The sequence below is a fragment of the Cibotium barometz genome, chromosome 14 (assembly GCF_041138505.1).
Source record: "Cibotium barometz isolate CiBa-2024 chromosome 14, ASM4113850v1, whole genome shotgun sequence".
In the NCBI taxonomy this organism is placed as follows: Eukaryota; Viridiplantae; Streptophyta; class Polypodiopsida; order Cyatheales; family Cibotiaceae; genus Cibotium; species Cibotium barometz.
Genome location: NC_141059.1, coordinates 43,813,610 through 43,826,733, shown reverse-complemented (window position 1 = coordinate 43,826,733; position 13,124 = coordinate 43,813,610). Strand labels below are relative to the sequence as shown.

At 47.3% G+C, this 13,124-nt stretch overlaps 1 protein-coding gene across 1 annotated transcript in view; it reads left to right on the top strand.

Annotated features, from left to right (window-relative positions):
- Positions 1-13,124, top strand: part of LOC147632052 (uncharacterized) — a 78,561-nt gene that overhangs the window by 48,190 nt on the left and 17,247 nt on the right. The window lies entirely within an intron of this gene.

Here is a 13,124-nt window from a genome sequence, read left to right as displayed (position 1 = left end):
GCAGGGTCATATGCTGGGTTCTCGGCCTCGTCTAGCCTGGGGACCTTTGGCGGCAGGCCCAGCACGTAGCTTTGGAGACTAGCAGGCCTTCTGCAGTCTCCCAGAGGAGATCCAAGTGGAGAGGCTGAGTCACTTCAGAGGGGGGTTGATTATGAGGGATAACATTCAGGAGGCACTCACAGAGGAGTGGTTCACACCTATCGAGCGAGTGGCCCCACGGTGGATGGGAGCCTTTACACAGTTGGAGATTCTGATTGCTGTCAGAGCTTGCACTAAGGATGGCAGATGCCTTTACTATGAGATTCAGGATGAGGGCAGACTTCAGAGAGTGGAGGTGGAGTCGCCTTTGGTTGCAGAGTGCACCTTTCAAAGGATACGGGTAGTGGCCGCTGCTTCTCGGAAGTGGCATATTGACCCAGACCCTGCAGATGTGCTCCCGAATTGGTGCATATGGGCATATGCAGCACGCTACTTGGCCCGGCTCCAGTGGGATTGTAACGGGAGGCGGACGTGTGTATTGGAATCGTATAAATGTGAACAAGATTCTGAGCACTTAACACTTGAGTATTATAACCACAAAGCTGAAAATGACAGTACACCACATAAAGGGGCCGATGATAGGCTGACCCCCCCCCTTTAGGTTATATTACCAAAAGAGTCTGCAAAGTACAAGATTACGGGTGCCTGGTGATTCACCACCAGCCTGCTCCTGATTCTTCCAAATACATCATGAATGAATACATTTCAAACAAGAGAATCTGTAGGTACATCCGCCCTACACACAGGTACATCCGCCCTGCACAAGCCTCTTCACAGGTACATCCGCCCTGCACAAGAGTATCACAATCCTCACAGGTACTCCGCCCTGCACAAGATGTAAATGGATCTTTAGGCCCTGTTTCCACGCGAGAAACTGATCTAGAAACCTGTGTTCTCCGCGAGCAAGTGTCCCCAATGCTTGCCCTAAGCACCTGTTATACCAGGAAACCTTGAGACACATCCATGCTCACATATTCTATTGCTGTCCGGCCTGTTTTGTGCAATAACCAGTCCAAAACAGCAACTTTCTATCGCGAGAATTTCACCTGTAAAGGATCCTACAGCCCTGTGGAGGTCCCTAGAGCTGTCCTGTACTGTCCAAGTTGACTTTGGACACCTGTAAACAGCCCAAAACTCGCAATAACCAGAAATTACAGGTCTGAAATTTACCAACCAGCCCTTTAGAAGAGTGTGGGGATCATTATCCAAGCTTGTGTGAGTCCGGGAAGCAAGCAACCAGCCCTGTAGCAACTCCCAAAGCTTCAACCAGCTCTCCAATGTGTTGAGTTATGAATAAAATAGCCCAAAAGGCCTCTTGAAGGAGGCGCCTTTCTCCAGTGCCACCTAAGGGGCTTGGTGGGTACACATACAGGCTGACAAGTGTCCCCATAAGGTGTCCAGGTAGGTGTCCAGCCCATAGTGCTCCATTTGTCCTGTTTGTATAAGTTTAGGTCCAACCAAATGGGAAATGGCCATAAGCTGTCCGGACTTCATTAATTTTGGTCCAACCAAATGCGAACGCATTATAAGTTGTCCGGCCACTTATTAATGAGTGTGGACCTGCAAACCAATAAACTTTAGTAGTAAATGAAATAAGCTGTAAATTGAGTGTGGATTCACTTACCACTTGCAAAACCCATAAGCCCACAGTTTTAGGCCCAAACAGGAGTGCACACACGTGTCCACAAGGTGCCCGGGCGTCCCCGGTCCCTCGGACTTCACAAGCCAAAATAACAAGCATTGTCCAGGCAGCAAGACAATGTCACACAAAGTAAAATAAAGTTATGGCATGCATCATTTATGCATTGTGCACATGTAAACTTGGAGAACCACCTATCATCTTTCTTGTACTTGAAAATATTCCGCCTGCCATCATAACACACCATGTGTGCATGGCCGGAATCCACACGGGCACCGCCCGAAAGTCCACAAATGTCCTGCCATGTCCTTGGACTCATATGCATCCACTCATATGATCCATACACATGCCCAGGTATAATACATACATGCATCCGCGTGTTTCTAGGCCTGACACGCATCCGCATGTCCCTAGAATATAGGGATTTGTGACATCCCCCTGGCTTATGCGCGCCAAAATAAGCTTGTGGTTCTAGGATCTCTATCCCCCACAGTAGATTTAGGCATGCCATGGTGTTTGAATATCTGTGCCAAAAACATCCTAGCCATATGATCTGGCTTTATTGTCTTGCGCACGGGAATGAAATGTGCGTGCTTGCTAAACCTGTCAATAATGGTCCAAATAGCATCATTTCCCTGTGGCGTCCTTGGCAAATCTATAATGAAATCCATAGCAATGCTTTCCCATGGTTCATTTGGTATAGGCAAAGGTTGAAGCAATCCAAGTGCTTTATATCGGTCAAACTTGACCTTTTGACATACCATACATTCACGTACATATGCTTCAATATCCTTGCGAATATGTGGTCAAAAGAAATACCTCTCCAAAGCTTGTGCTGTGGCCAAAATGCCTCTATGACCTGCATATGGAGGAGCATGGCACTCATCCATAACCTTATGGCGAAGGTTCTTTACCACACATATACGATTTTGCATCATGAGATATCCATCTCTTATGACATAAGATGGGACAGCAATACCCTCTTGCAAATCAGCCCATACATGTGCAAAATCCTCATCCATATGATAAGTATTACGCATATCCGATAAGTCCTCATGGTATGGAACTGTAATAGCATGAACCTGTGGTCGTCTAGATAAGGCATCTGCCACCACATTCTTTTTCCCTGGAGTGTGTAAAATCTGAAAATGAAACATTGAGAGGAAATTTGCCCATCTCATATGCTTCTCTGAGAGCTTACTTTGAGTCAAAAAGTATCTCAAACTTTGATGATCAGTTTTGACCATAAAATCAGCCCCTAAAAGATAGTGTTTCCAAATAGTAAGGGCATGAATTACAGCCAACAATTCCTTCTCATAAACCTGTAAGTGAAGCTCTGCATGTTGCAAGCGTCTGCTCTCATAGGCAATGGCATGTCCTTCTTGGTTCAAAACAGCTCCTATGCAGTCCCCACATGCATCACATTCCACCACAAAAGGTTTGTGCAAATCCGGAATAATGAGTACCGGTCCCGAGATGATTGCACTCTTCAACTTTTGAAAGGCATCTCTCTCTTCTTGTGTCCATTTAAAGATTGCTTTCTTCTTCGTTAAATCATGTAACGGAGCGGCAATGAAAGCAAAATGCTTGACGAACCTCCTGTAGTAAGCACATAAACCAAGGAAGCTCCTCACTTCATGGACTGATTTCAGCTCTGGCCATTCTTGCATGGCTTGTATCTTTGCGGGATCCATGCGTACACCATCTTTTGATACAATGTGACCAAGATAGTGAATCTCTGGGAGGAAGAATTCACTCTTTTTTGCATTTATGTAGAGCTGATTTTCCTTAAGCTCTTTAAACACAATAGCCAGGTGCTCACGATGTTGGGCTTCATTCTTTGAGAATACAATCATGTCATCAAAGAATATACCTGTGAACTTTCTATGCTTTCTGAACACCCTGTCCATCATCCTGTTGAAGGTAGCGGGTGCATTTGTAAGACCAAAAGGCACCACCAAAAACTCATAAAGACCAAAGGCTGTTCTAAATGCAGTCTTGTGAACATCTTGAGGTACCACTCTCACTTGATGATACCCATTCTTGAGGTCTATTCAGCTGAAACATGCCGAACCTTCAAGCTTGTCCAAGATGTCATCAATGCGCGGAATCGGAAACCGATTCTTGATGGTTATCTTATTGAGGGCACGATAATCAACGCACATCCTGTAAGTACCATCCTTCTTTTGAACAAGAAGTACCGGCGAGCAATATGGCGAGGAACTAGGCCGAATCAAACCCTTTTCCAAAAGTTCATTCACCTGTGCCATAATCTCTTCTTGTTGACTAGCACTCACCTTGTATGGTGGCCTATTAGGTGGAGAGCTACCGGGAATTAGATCTATACAATGATCTTCCGGCCTCTCTGGTGGCAACCTTGCTGGCAAAGCATTTGCAAAACAATCTTTGAACTCATTCAAAAAGTTAAGCTTGTCTTGATCTAATGCACTAACATCAACACTAGAATGTTCAATGGTATCACGTACAAAAACCAAGTAGGAACAAGCTGATTTCTTTATTGCCTTATTAATTTGTACATGGCTTACAAGAGGTATGGTACTTCCAGTAGTACCAGCGTCTATAGAGTGCTCACGGCCTCTATGTACAAAGCTGATTTTCTTCTCTTTGTAAGCCTTAACAGGCTCTAAACGGTGATGCCAGGGCATCCCCAACAAAACATCACAACCTGTAAGAGGAGCCACTAGAAAGCTCTCATAGTCGAGGTAGTCCTGTATTTGTACACGGAGTTTGCCAATGACCGGAGTTACATCAACCTGTTTGCCCTCAAAGGCGGCATCTGCATTCATTTGCATTCCCATGTCTTCCACATTGAGACCTATGGCGGCAGCCATATGTACGGATATAAAGTTATCTGTGGAAGCATCATCAAAAAGAAACAAAGCGGGCTGATCCTTCAATTTGCCCCAAGCCTTGCATATGACTCTACTCTTGGGCTCATGTCCTGTATTACCCTGCACATCGGGTACAACATTCACAAGAGGCTTTTCCACATTAGGCTCAGCATTCTTAGGATTCTGTGGGCATTTAGGATATATATGATCTTTACTGCCACACTTAAAGCATTTTCCAGCCTTCCTGTACTCTTCCAATTGCTGTTTTGAGAGCCCAAAATTGTGGCGTTTACCCCCCGGCTTCTTGTTTTCGGAGTCATCCTTTGCATCTCGGCCATCTTTGGGAGCATTCTTAGGTGGCTGTCCACCCTTTTTCTGGTCATAACCAGCCCTGAATTTGCTCTTGTTTTGACCTGCAAATGGCTTATTTGTGGGTGCTTTTATGTGCAAGTTCTCCGCAATCATGGCTGAGTGTATAAGCTCTTGTATGGTCTTATTTGGGTACACTCCCAAGCTTTGTTGGATGATGTGATGGAGCCCCGATTCAAACTTTCTCTTCTTCTCGTCCTCTCCAATCTTCATGAAGGGAGTAACCTTGAGAAGGACTTTCCAAAACTTTGCTATGTATGAAGCAACGGACTCTCCCTCATCTTGGGACAGCGAATCCCACTCCTTGCGTACATCCTTTGCAAAGTTTGGTGGTAAGAATTGATCATAAAACTGAATTTTGAAAGAAGACCAAGTTGGGGCAGCACTTCCATCAAGTATTTTTGCAAGCCACCAATCACTTGCCGTATCCTTGAGATGCATTCCCACATGCCTGAGCATAGACTTTTCTGAAAAGTCTTCATTGCAAAAAGCTATCTCAAACTGTCTAATGAAGGCAAGTGCTTTGGTAGAGTCCATCCGTCCCTGAAAGTTTTCAAACTTTACATCCTTGTCACCGGACTTGAACTCTCGAGACTTATTCCTTCTATATGCATCCCTATGTACATCCTGTTCATCTGCATGATGATGATGCCGCGATGAAGATTCACGATCCCTCTTCGTTCTCTCGAGTCACACTCTCCAAATGAGTGGAAAGCTCAACACGAGAACGGATATGTCTTCTTGGAGTAAAGCGGGAATGAGTAGAGGATCCCTCATCCTTACTCTTCTCTTGACCTGCATCAAGCCTAGCACCAGGGACTCTTGTCCTTTCAGCATTTGGCACTTGCTGTGCTCTTTCTGCTTGTTGTGCATCATGTGCATCACCACGGGCAGCCATGAGGGGTGGCTTCTTGAAAGCCAAACTACCATCTGCTTCAGTGTATACATCACCCTTAACCATTAGGTATGCAAGTGCAAGCTCTCGGGGTTTCTCAACATCCATTTCCTTTGCAATTGCTTCAAAAGTGACTTCATGGACCGAAGCCTTTGCCTTCGCAGCCAACACCCTTTGTACATCCGGGTCATTTTTCAATGACCTAAGCTCTTCGGTTTCAGCCCTATAGCGTCGCACTTGACGCCTCAAAGATTCCAAATCAGAATCCATAGTGTCATGAGTACCTGCATCTCCATAGACATCATTGCCTGCAGCATCTCTTGCATCCCTTGTACCATGAAATTCACGGTCCTGTGTGTTCTCCACACTGTCAGAAATGTGGCTGTCCATGATACTCAAATCAGGTCACCACTTATGATTCCAAGCCTCAGACCGTTTTCCAATGAGGGGAAAAAAACTGAGCTCTGATACCAATGTAACGGGAGGCGGACGCGTGTATTGGAATCGTATAAATGTGAACAAGATTCTGAGCACTTAACACTTGAGTATTATAACCACAAAGCTGAAAATGACAGTACACCACATAAAGGGGCCGATGATAGGCTGACCCCCCCCCTTTAGGTTATATTACCAAAAGAGTCTGCAAAGTACAAGATTACGGGTGCCTGGTGATTCACCACCAGCCTGCTCCTGATTCTTCCAAATACATCATGAATGAATACATTTCAAACAAGAGAATCTGTAGGTACATCCGCCCTACACACAGGTACATCCGCCCTGCACAAGCCTCTTCACAGGTACATCCGCCCTGCACAAGAGTATCACAATCCTCACAGGTACTCCGCCCTGCACAAGATGTAAATGGATCTTTAGGCCCTGTTTCCACGCGAGAAACTGATCTAGAAACCTGTGTTCTCCGCGAGCAAGTGTCCCCAATGCTTGCCCTAAGCACCTGTTATACCAGGAAACCTTGAGACACATCCATGCTCACATATTCTATTGCTGTCCGGCCTGTTTTGTGCAATAACCAGTCCAAAACAGCAACTTTCTATCGCGAGAATTTCACCTGTAAAGGATCCTACAGCCCTGTGGAGGTCCCTAGAGCTGTCCTGTACTGTCCAAGTTGACTTTGGACACCTGTAAACAGCCCAAAACTCGCAATAACCAGAAATTACAGGTCTGAAATTTACCAACCAGCCCTTTAGAAGAGTGTGGGGATCATTATCCAAGCTTGTGTGAGTCCGGGAAGCAAGCAACCAGCCCTGTAGCAACTCCCAAAGCTTCAACCAACTCTCCAATGTGTTGAGTTATGAATAAAATAGCCCAAAAGGCCTCTTGAAGGAGGCGCCTTTCTCCAGTGCCACCTAAGGGGCTTGGTGGGTACACATACAGGCTGACAAGTGTCCCCATAAGGTGTCCAGGTAGGTGTCCAGCCCATAGTGCTCCATTTGTCCTGTTTGTATAAGTTTAGGTCCAACCAAATGGGAAATGGCCATAAGCTGTCCGGACTTCATTAATTTTGGTCCAACCAAATGCGAACGCATTATAAGTTGTCCGGCCACTTATTAATGAGTGTGGACCTGCAAACCAATAAACTTTAGTAGTAAATGAAATAAGCTGTAAATTGAGTGTGGATTCACTTACCACCTGCAAAACCCATAAGCCCACAGTTTTAGGTCCAAACAGGAGTGCACACACGTGTCCACAAGGTGCCCGGGCGTCCCCGGTCCCTCGGACTTCACAAGCCAAAATAACAAGCATTGTCCAGGCAGCAAGACAATGTCACACAAAGTAAAATAAAGTTATGGCATGCATCATTTATGCATTGTGCACATGTAAACTTGGAGAACCACCTATCATCTTTCTTGTACTTGAAAATATTCCGCCTGCCATCATAACACACCATGTGTGCATGGCCGGAATCCACACGGGCACCGCCCGAAAGTCCACAAATGTCCTGCCATGTCCTTGGACTCATATGCATCCACTCATATGATCCATACACATGCCCAGGTATAATACATACATGCATCCGCATGTTTCTAGGCCTGACACGCATCCGCATGTCCCTAGAATATAGGGATTTGTGACAGGGACCCTGGTGAGTACGAGTGGCATGATCCTTATGCATGCCTTGAGGCCACAGAGATTACCTTTTTTCAGTATACTGTTTGGTTGGGGCGGCATATTTTGACAGCGAGGAGGATGGTCTCTCCAGTTGCAGCGGGGCACTGGCGGCTACAGGGACTCTTACAGGAGTTTCTGGAGGATTTTTGGGCCCGGCTCTGGGCTAGTCGACAGGCCCGCAGGATCTCGACTTTCCAGTGGCTGGTCGCCCACAGGGGCTCAGCAGTTGGCACTTGGCTTGTCTACAGCGGTCTTCCGGCGGCCTGCGTCCGATGCGGCCACCCTATGGCGACACAGAGACATTGCCTATGGGACTGCCCTCAGGCGCAGCAGATTTGGCTGCGGATGCTGCGTATTCTGGCCCCCCTCTCTCCAGAGGGTATGTATACGTGGGGTGCCGCTGCTTGGTCGACTTCGTCAGGGCCTGCTGTGGGCTATGAGACGGAGCAGGATAGCCAGCCATCAGATTCATTAGGGGCCAGTCTCGCCTTGTTCCTTCACCGGATTTCTCGTCCGCCAGCTGGACACAGGAGAGGGATCTACGATGGGGGCTCCTCAGCAGCCTCACCATCTGGTTCACCTGGAGGGCCCGGTGTTTCAGGGCCTTTGAGGGGAGACTGGAGCCACCAGCAGAGACTGTTCGGGGGATTTGGCAGGAGTTGATCCACACCTTGCGAGGACAGTATGATCGCATCCGGGGCGACTCGGATGAGGCGATCTTGTGGCGCCAGGCCTTTCACACCACCTGGCGCAGCGGCCCCTTCTATACCCTACACACGGGGTCCCCCCGTTGGCACTACAGGCCACCTGTTTGGCTTTTCCTCCCTCCTATTGTATGATATAGCGCCTCAGTTCTTTGTACTGATACTTGTACTTTTCAGCACCTAGGGAGAGTCTCCCTGGCTGCCTTGCTTTGTTCTCTGCTCTGTTTTTCTTGTGAGCAGGAGAGGATCTTTTGTAGCCCTACGGGCATTTTTTATAACTAATGAAAGGATCTTCTCTCGGAAAAAAAAAGTAGCTAGTGTATCTATAAAACCTATTCATTTCCATATGATTCGACCTCCTATGGTGGTCTAAAATTCTTCACACACACCCTGGTGGTCTACAAAATTGTCAACCTTACAGGTCTTGCAACCCTGGCTGCTGATGGTTCAGTCATATGACTTTGACTGTCGCGTAAGAAGCTATTGCACAATCCTCGTCACCTTTGGCAGCTGTTCAGGCCTGCCGTGCAGTACTTAGCCTCTGCTAATTCTGATCATGTGCAACATGCAATGGCTATTTCTTGAGATGCTGATGGGGCACACATGCAGTTTGTACAACTTTAGCGTGCTCAGCTCATACATTGGCTTATTTGAGGTGCTCAGATATAGCTAATATGAACCTTTAGCTTTCAGTAAAATTCCAATTTGTAGATAATAAGGTGCAGGTTAGGCCTCCCGATTAGTGGGTCCATGCCAAGTCCACTCGCCCGGGTCCCACTGAAGGCACGTGAGAGATTGGCACTCCCTTATCCATAGCCGCCAGAATCTATCCTTGGCCACCTTTAGCAGGTGGTGGGTCTATGTGCCACTCCCGAGCTTGAAATCCAATCACTCTCACCCTCTGTAAGGTGCAGCCACTGAAATCCTCTAAGGGGAGCTCGGATCTCTCTAATCTGCCATGGAATCCAATAGAAAAGGTGAGCAGACCACTACCCTCATCCACTCCACTACCCTCATCCACTCCATGGACTGCCACAAGAATATCATGCTTGGTAAACACGCCTAGACACACAAGGGGAGTCGGATCTGGGATAGGAGTCAAACCACTCCTTAGGAATAGTTGAGTCGATGTCGATGCTGAGTCTGTCTCTACCCCGGATTGTCAGGTTTCTCTCCTGCACATTTGGGTTAACTGTCTGTGCGCGATCCAATCTCCCAGGGACCTCCCATGATACATGAGGTCGGCCCCCCAACATGTTCCCATTGGGTAAATGGATCAGGGGGTTCCAGACCAATGGCTGCCGAAGCCGCTCTTCTGAGGCTGCTGGTGCTATCTGCCTAAGGGCCGGCATGAGGTGATCCCAAGCTCGAAGTAAATTGGCTGTAAATTTGTCCTCAAAAGCTGGACTAAAACCGCCGGTCCGCATCTCTGTGAAGATCCATCTGGTACTCTATGGCCAAGGGCCCCCTAGACTCGGGGTGGGGGCTGAAATCTGGGCCAAGAGGAAGTCCTTCCAAGGCTCGCCATTGGGAAGGAGTCCTCAAACAATTAGCTTGCCGAGTGTCGGGTTTTTTTTCTGTAAAGATGTTTTGAGTCTGTGTACATATGGGATGCGTGGTGTGCAATAAAACTTTGCCTTGAATGCCCTGGCAAGTGTACAGACGGAATGGCTTTGGAGTGATTCAGTGCATGCAATTTTCTTCGGAACAGCTCGGAACAGCTGCTGGAGACTTGAGTTTTTATTTGTATGAGCTTTTTAGTCGTCAAGAAGGTGTCTGGGATGTGTGTAAATAAGAGATGGAAGAGCATGAGGATATTAATGATGGGTTTTGATGAGCCTCTGGTGGAAATAATGTAGATATGCTGGTTTAGGTGGAGAGAGCTCAATTCAGACTGTAAATGTTGAAATTCCTCAGGCGACGCCAGCAAAATATAAATTGCTTTTATGCTTGAATTTTGAGAATCTTTCAGGTTTGGAATGGCCGACTTGGTATGATGATGCTGATCATGAGGCTGTGGGCAACTCTCGCATAATTTTGGAAGGTTATGGGCTGGGTGTGATAACCCGAAGCACAAGGAGAAGGAGAGGCTATTGTAAATGGTGGCCATTATTTTGAAGTAATAAATAAATAAAATTATATGATGCACATGGCCAATTTGTAGGAGGCCACTTGGAAATCTTTATGGGCCGCCACCTCAACCTCTAGAAGGCGTGAGAGAAGGGGCCGCTTCGAGGAGTAGGAGCTGGGGGTCAGGAAAAAGAAGAGGAGGCAGAGCAGACGTACGTGAAGTGTGTTGAGGCCTGGCGGGTGATTGCACAGACGCTGTCCTTCTAGCGCTGCGGAGACACAAGAGGAGGTAGCCGACTGGTGTGTTGTGAGGCTGGCAAGAGAGAGCCTAGTTGATGCGGTGGCTGTTGGGCTAGCTGCAGACGGCCTCGGGCATGCGCTACAGTGTGGTGGACTGGCTGTGGATACAAGCGTGGCCTTAATGTTAGAAGAAGGGCTGCTGGACGCTCTGATGCGTGGAGGAATAACTGCCGGGAATTGGTAAACGTGGAGGCGCTGCCTAGGGAGGCTGGCTAGTGTGGAGCGCTGCCTGGAAAAAAATGGCTGCCTCGTGGAGATAAAAAAACGGGTAGGTGATGCTGCTGGGATTCTGCAGACACCAGAAGCAAGGAGAGGCTGGCGTCAAGGGAAGAGACACAGCCGACTTATGTGTATGAAGCGCCGGTCGTCAGCTATAGTGGAAGTGTAGGGCGAAGTCGTGAAAGCAAGCCTGGCTGGTGGGTCTAAAAAAAGACAAGGTTGGGTGGTCGCTGGTGAGAGGAGTCACCCGGGGAAAAAAAGCTAAGTGATGGCCGCTCTCTGAGGATTCGGCAAGAAGAGCTGACTGGAGAGCCCTGGAGCGAAGTTAATGCAGAGAGAAGAAGAGAGTCTTGGGTCGAACTGCTGGTGTGAGACCAAGAGCAAGCTGTGGACAGTGTGTGTGTGAGTTGTTTGCTGTGAGTGTATGATTAAAGGAGAATGCGAGGATGAGTGGTTGAAGTTTCATTTGATAAAAAATATGTGTGATGTAACCCCTTGTAAATTGATAATAGGGTTTGGGTTGATGAGATGTGAGTGGCTTAGCCTTGCTGACAGATAAAAGGCTTTTATAATGAGATATGTGAGCTGTTAAAACTGCCTTTCTTTGGGTATCTCTGGTGGTAGAGAGAGAGAGAGAGAGAGAGATTTATCCTTCCAGCTAGAGAAGCTGGTGGTGCCCCTTATGCTTGTGAGTGTTCTGAAGGTGGTGAGTCGGCGAGCTATAGTGGCCTTCTTGTGTTCTTGAGTTGCCTCACATCTTTCTGGTGCGCCCACTGAGGAGTTGCTCTTTCTGGTATAGTTTGACTGAGGATTGCTCTGTTATTTCCTTCAGTTATCAGGGTGTGTGCCCTAGAAGTTGAGAGTTCAGGGAAGGTGCTTTCTTGGGATCTGAGGTGAAGTTTGGGGGTGAAAATGATGTCTTATCCAGAGTTTTATGGTAGCCCTAATGAGGATGTGGCAGACTTCTTGGAAAGGATGGAGGTTGCATGCATAAGCAACCATATTAATGAGTCGGTACAGGTGTTGCGGCTTCTGAGCATCTGTTTGAAAGGGGATGCAAGGACCTGGTACAGGACTTATGAGGAGTCATTGAGGGTTGCTGTTCCACATCTTGATATGACTGAAAATGGATTAAAGACAGCACTTAGCAACAGGTTCAAGAAGGTAGAAGACCCCGACAAGGTTTGGCATGAGGTGCAAGCTCTGACACAAGATGAGTTTGAATCATTAGATGATTATATGAAGAAATTTTCTTTGCTATGGGAAACTTTATGCAGGGCTTTAGGGGAAGACCAGGTACCGCCTGAAATGATGAAGAAAAACAAGTTTGTAGCCGGGCTTAAGAGGAGTATTCGCTGGAAAGTGGAATTGAAGAAGCCCAGGTCTTATGAGGATGCGGTAGAAATTGCTAAATCAAAAGACTGGAAGCTGCAGCGGATGAATCAGCTGGGGATGATTCCAGTTGTAGCACAGCCGGAGATTCGTAGAGTGGAGGCTACACCCATGAATGCAGTGATTGAGAGGATGAAGCCCACTGAAGCCCAAGCTATGCAGATGGTGCCACAAGCTAGTCAAGGAGTACCTATGGTTCCTGCAGGTTCTGATGAGGGATTGCGACAGGATATGAAACAGATGGTTGATCTTATGAAGAATTTGAGTCTAAATTTAATGGGAAGTACAGGTGGTGGACGTGGTAGAGGCCGGGGCAATAATCATGAAGGGGGAGATGGACAAGCAGGGTATGGACGTGGTCGCGGTAGGGGCCGTCGTTTCATTCCTACATGCTGGAACTGTGGTGAGCTTGGTCATCTGAGTACAGATTGTGATAAGCCTCAGCGTATGGGTGGTGATATGTACCCACTACCTTCACAGCTACCTGACAGGTCAAATGATTATGGTATTGATATCAG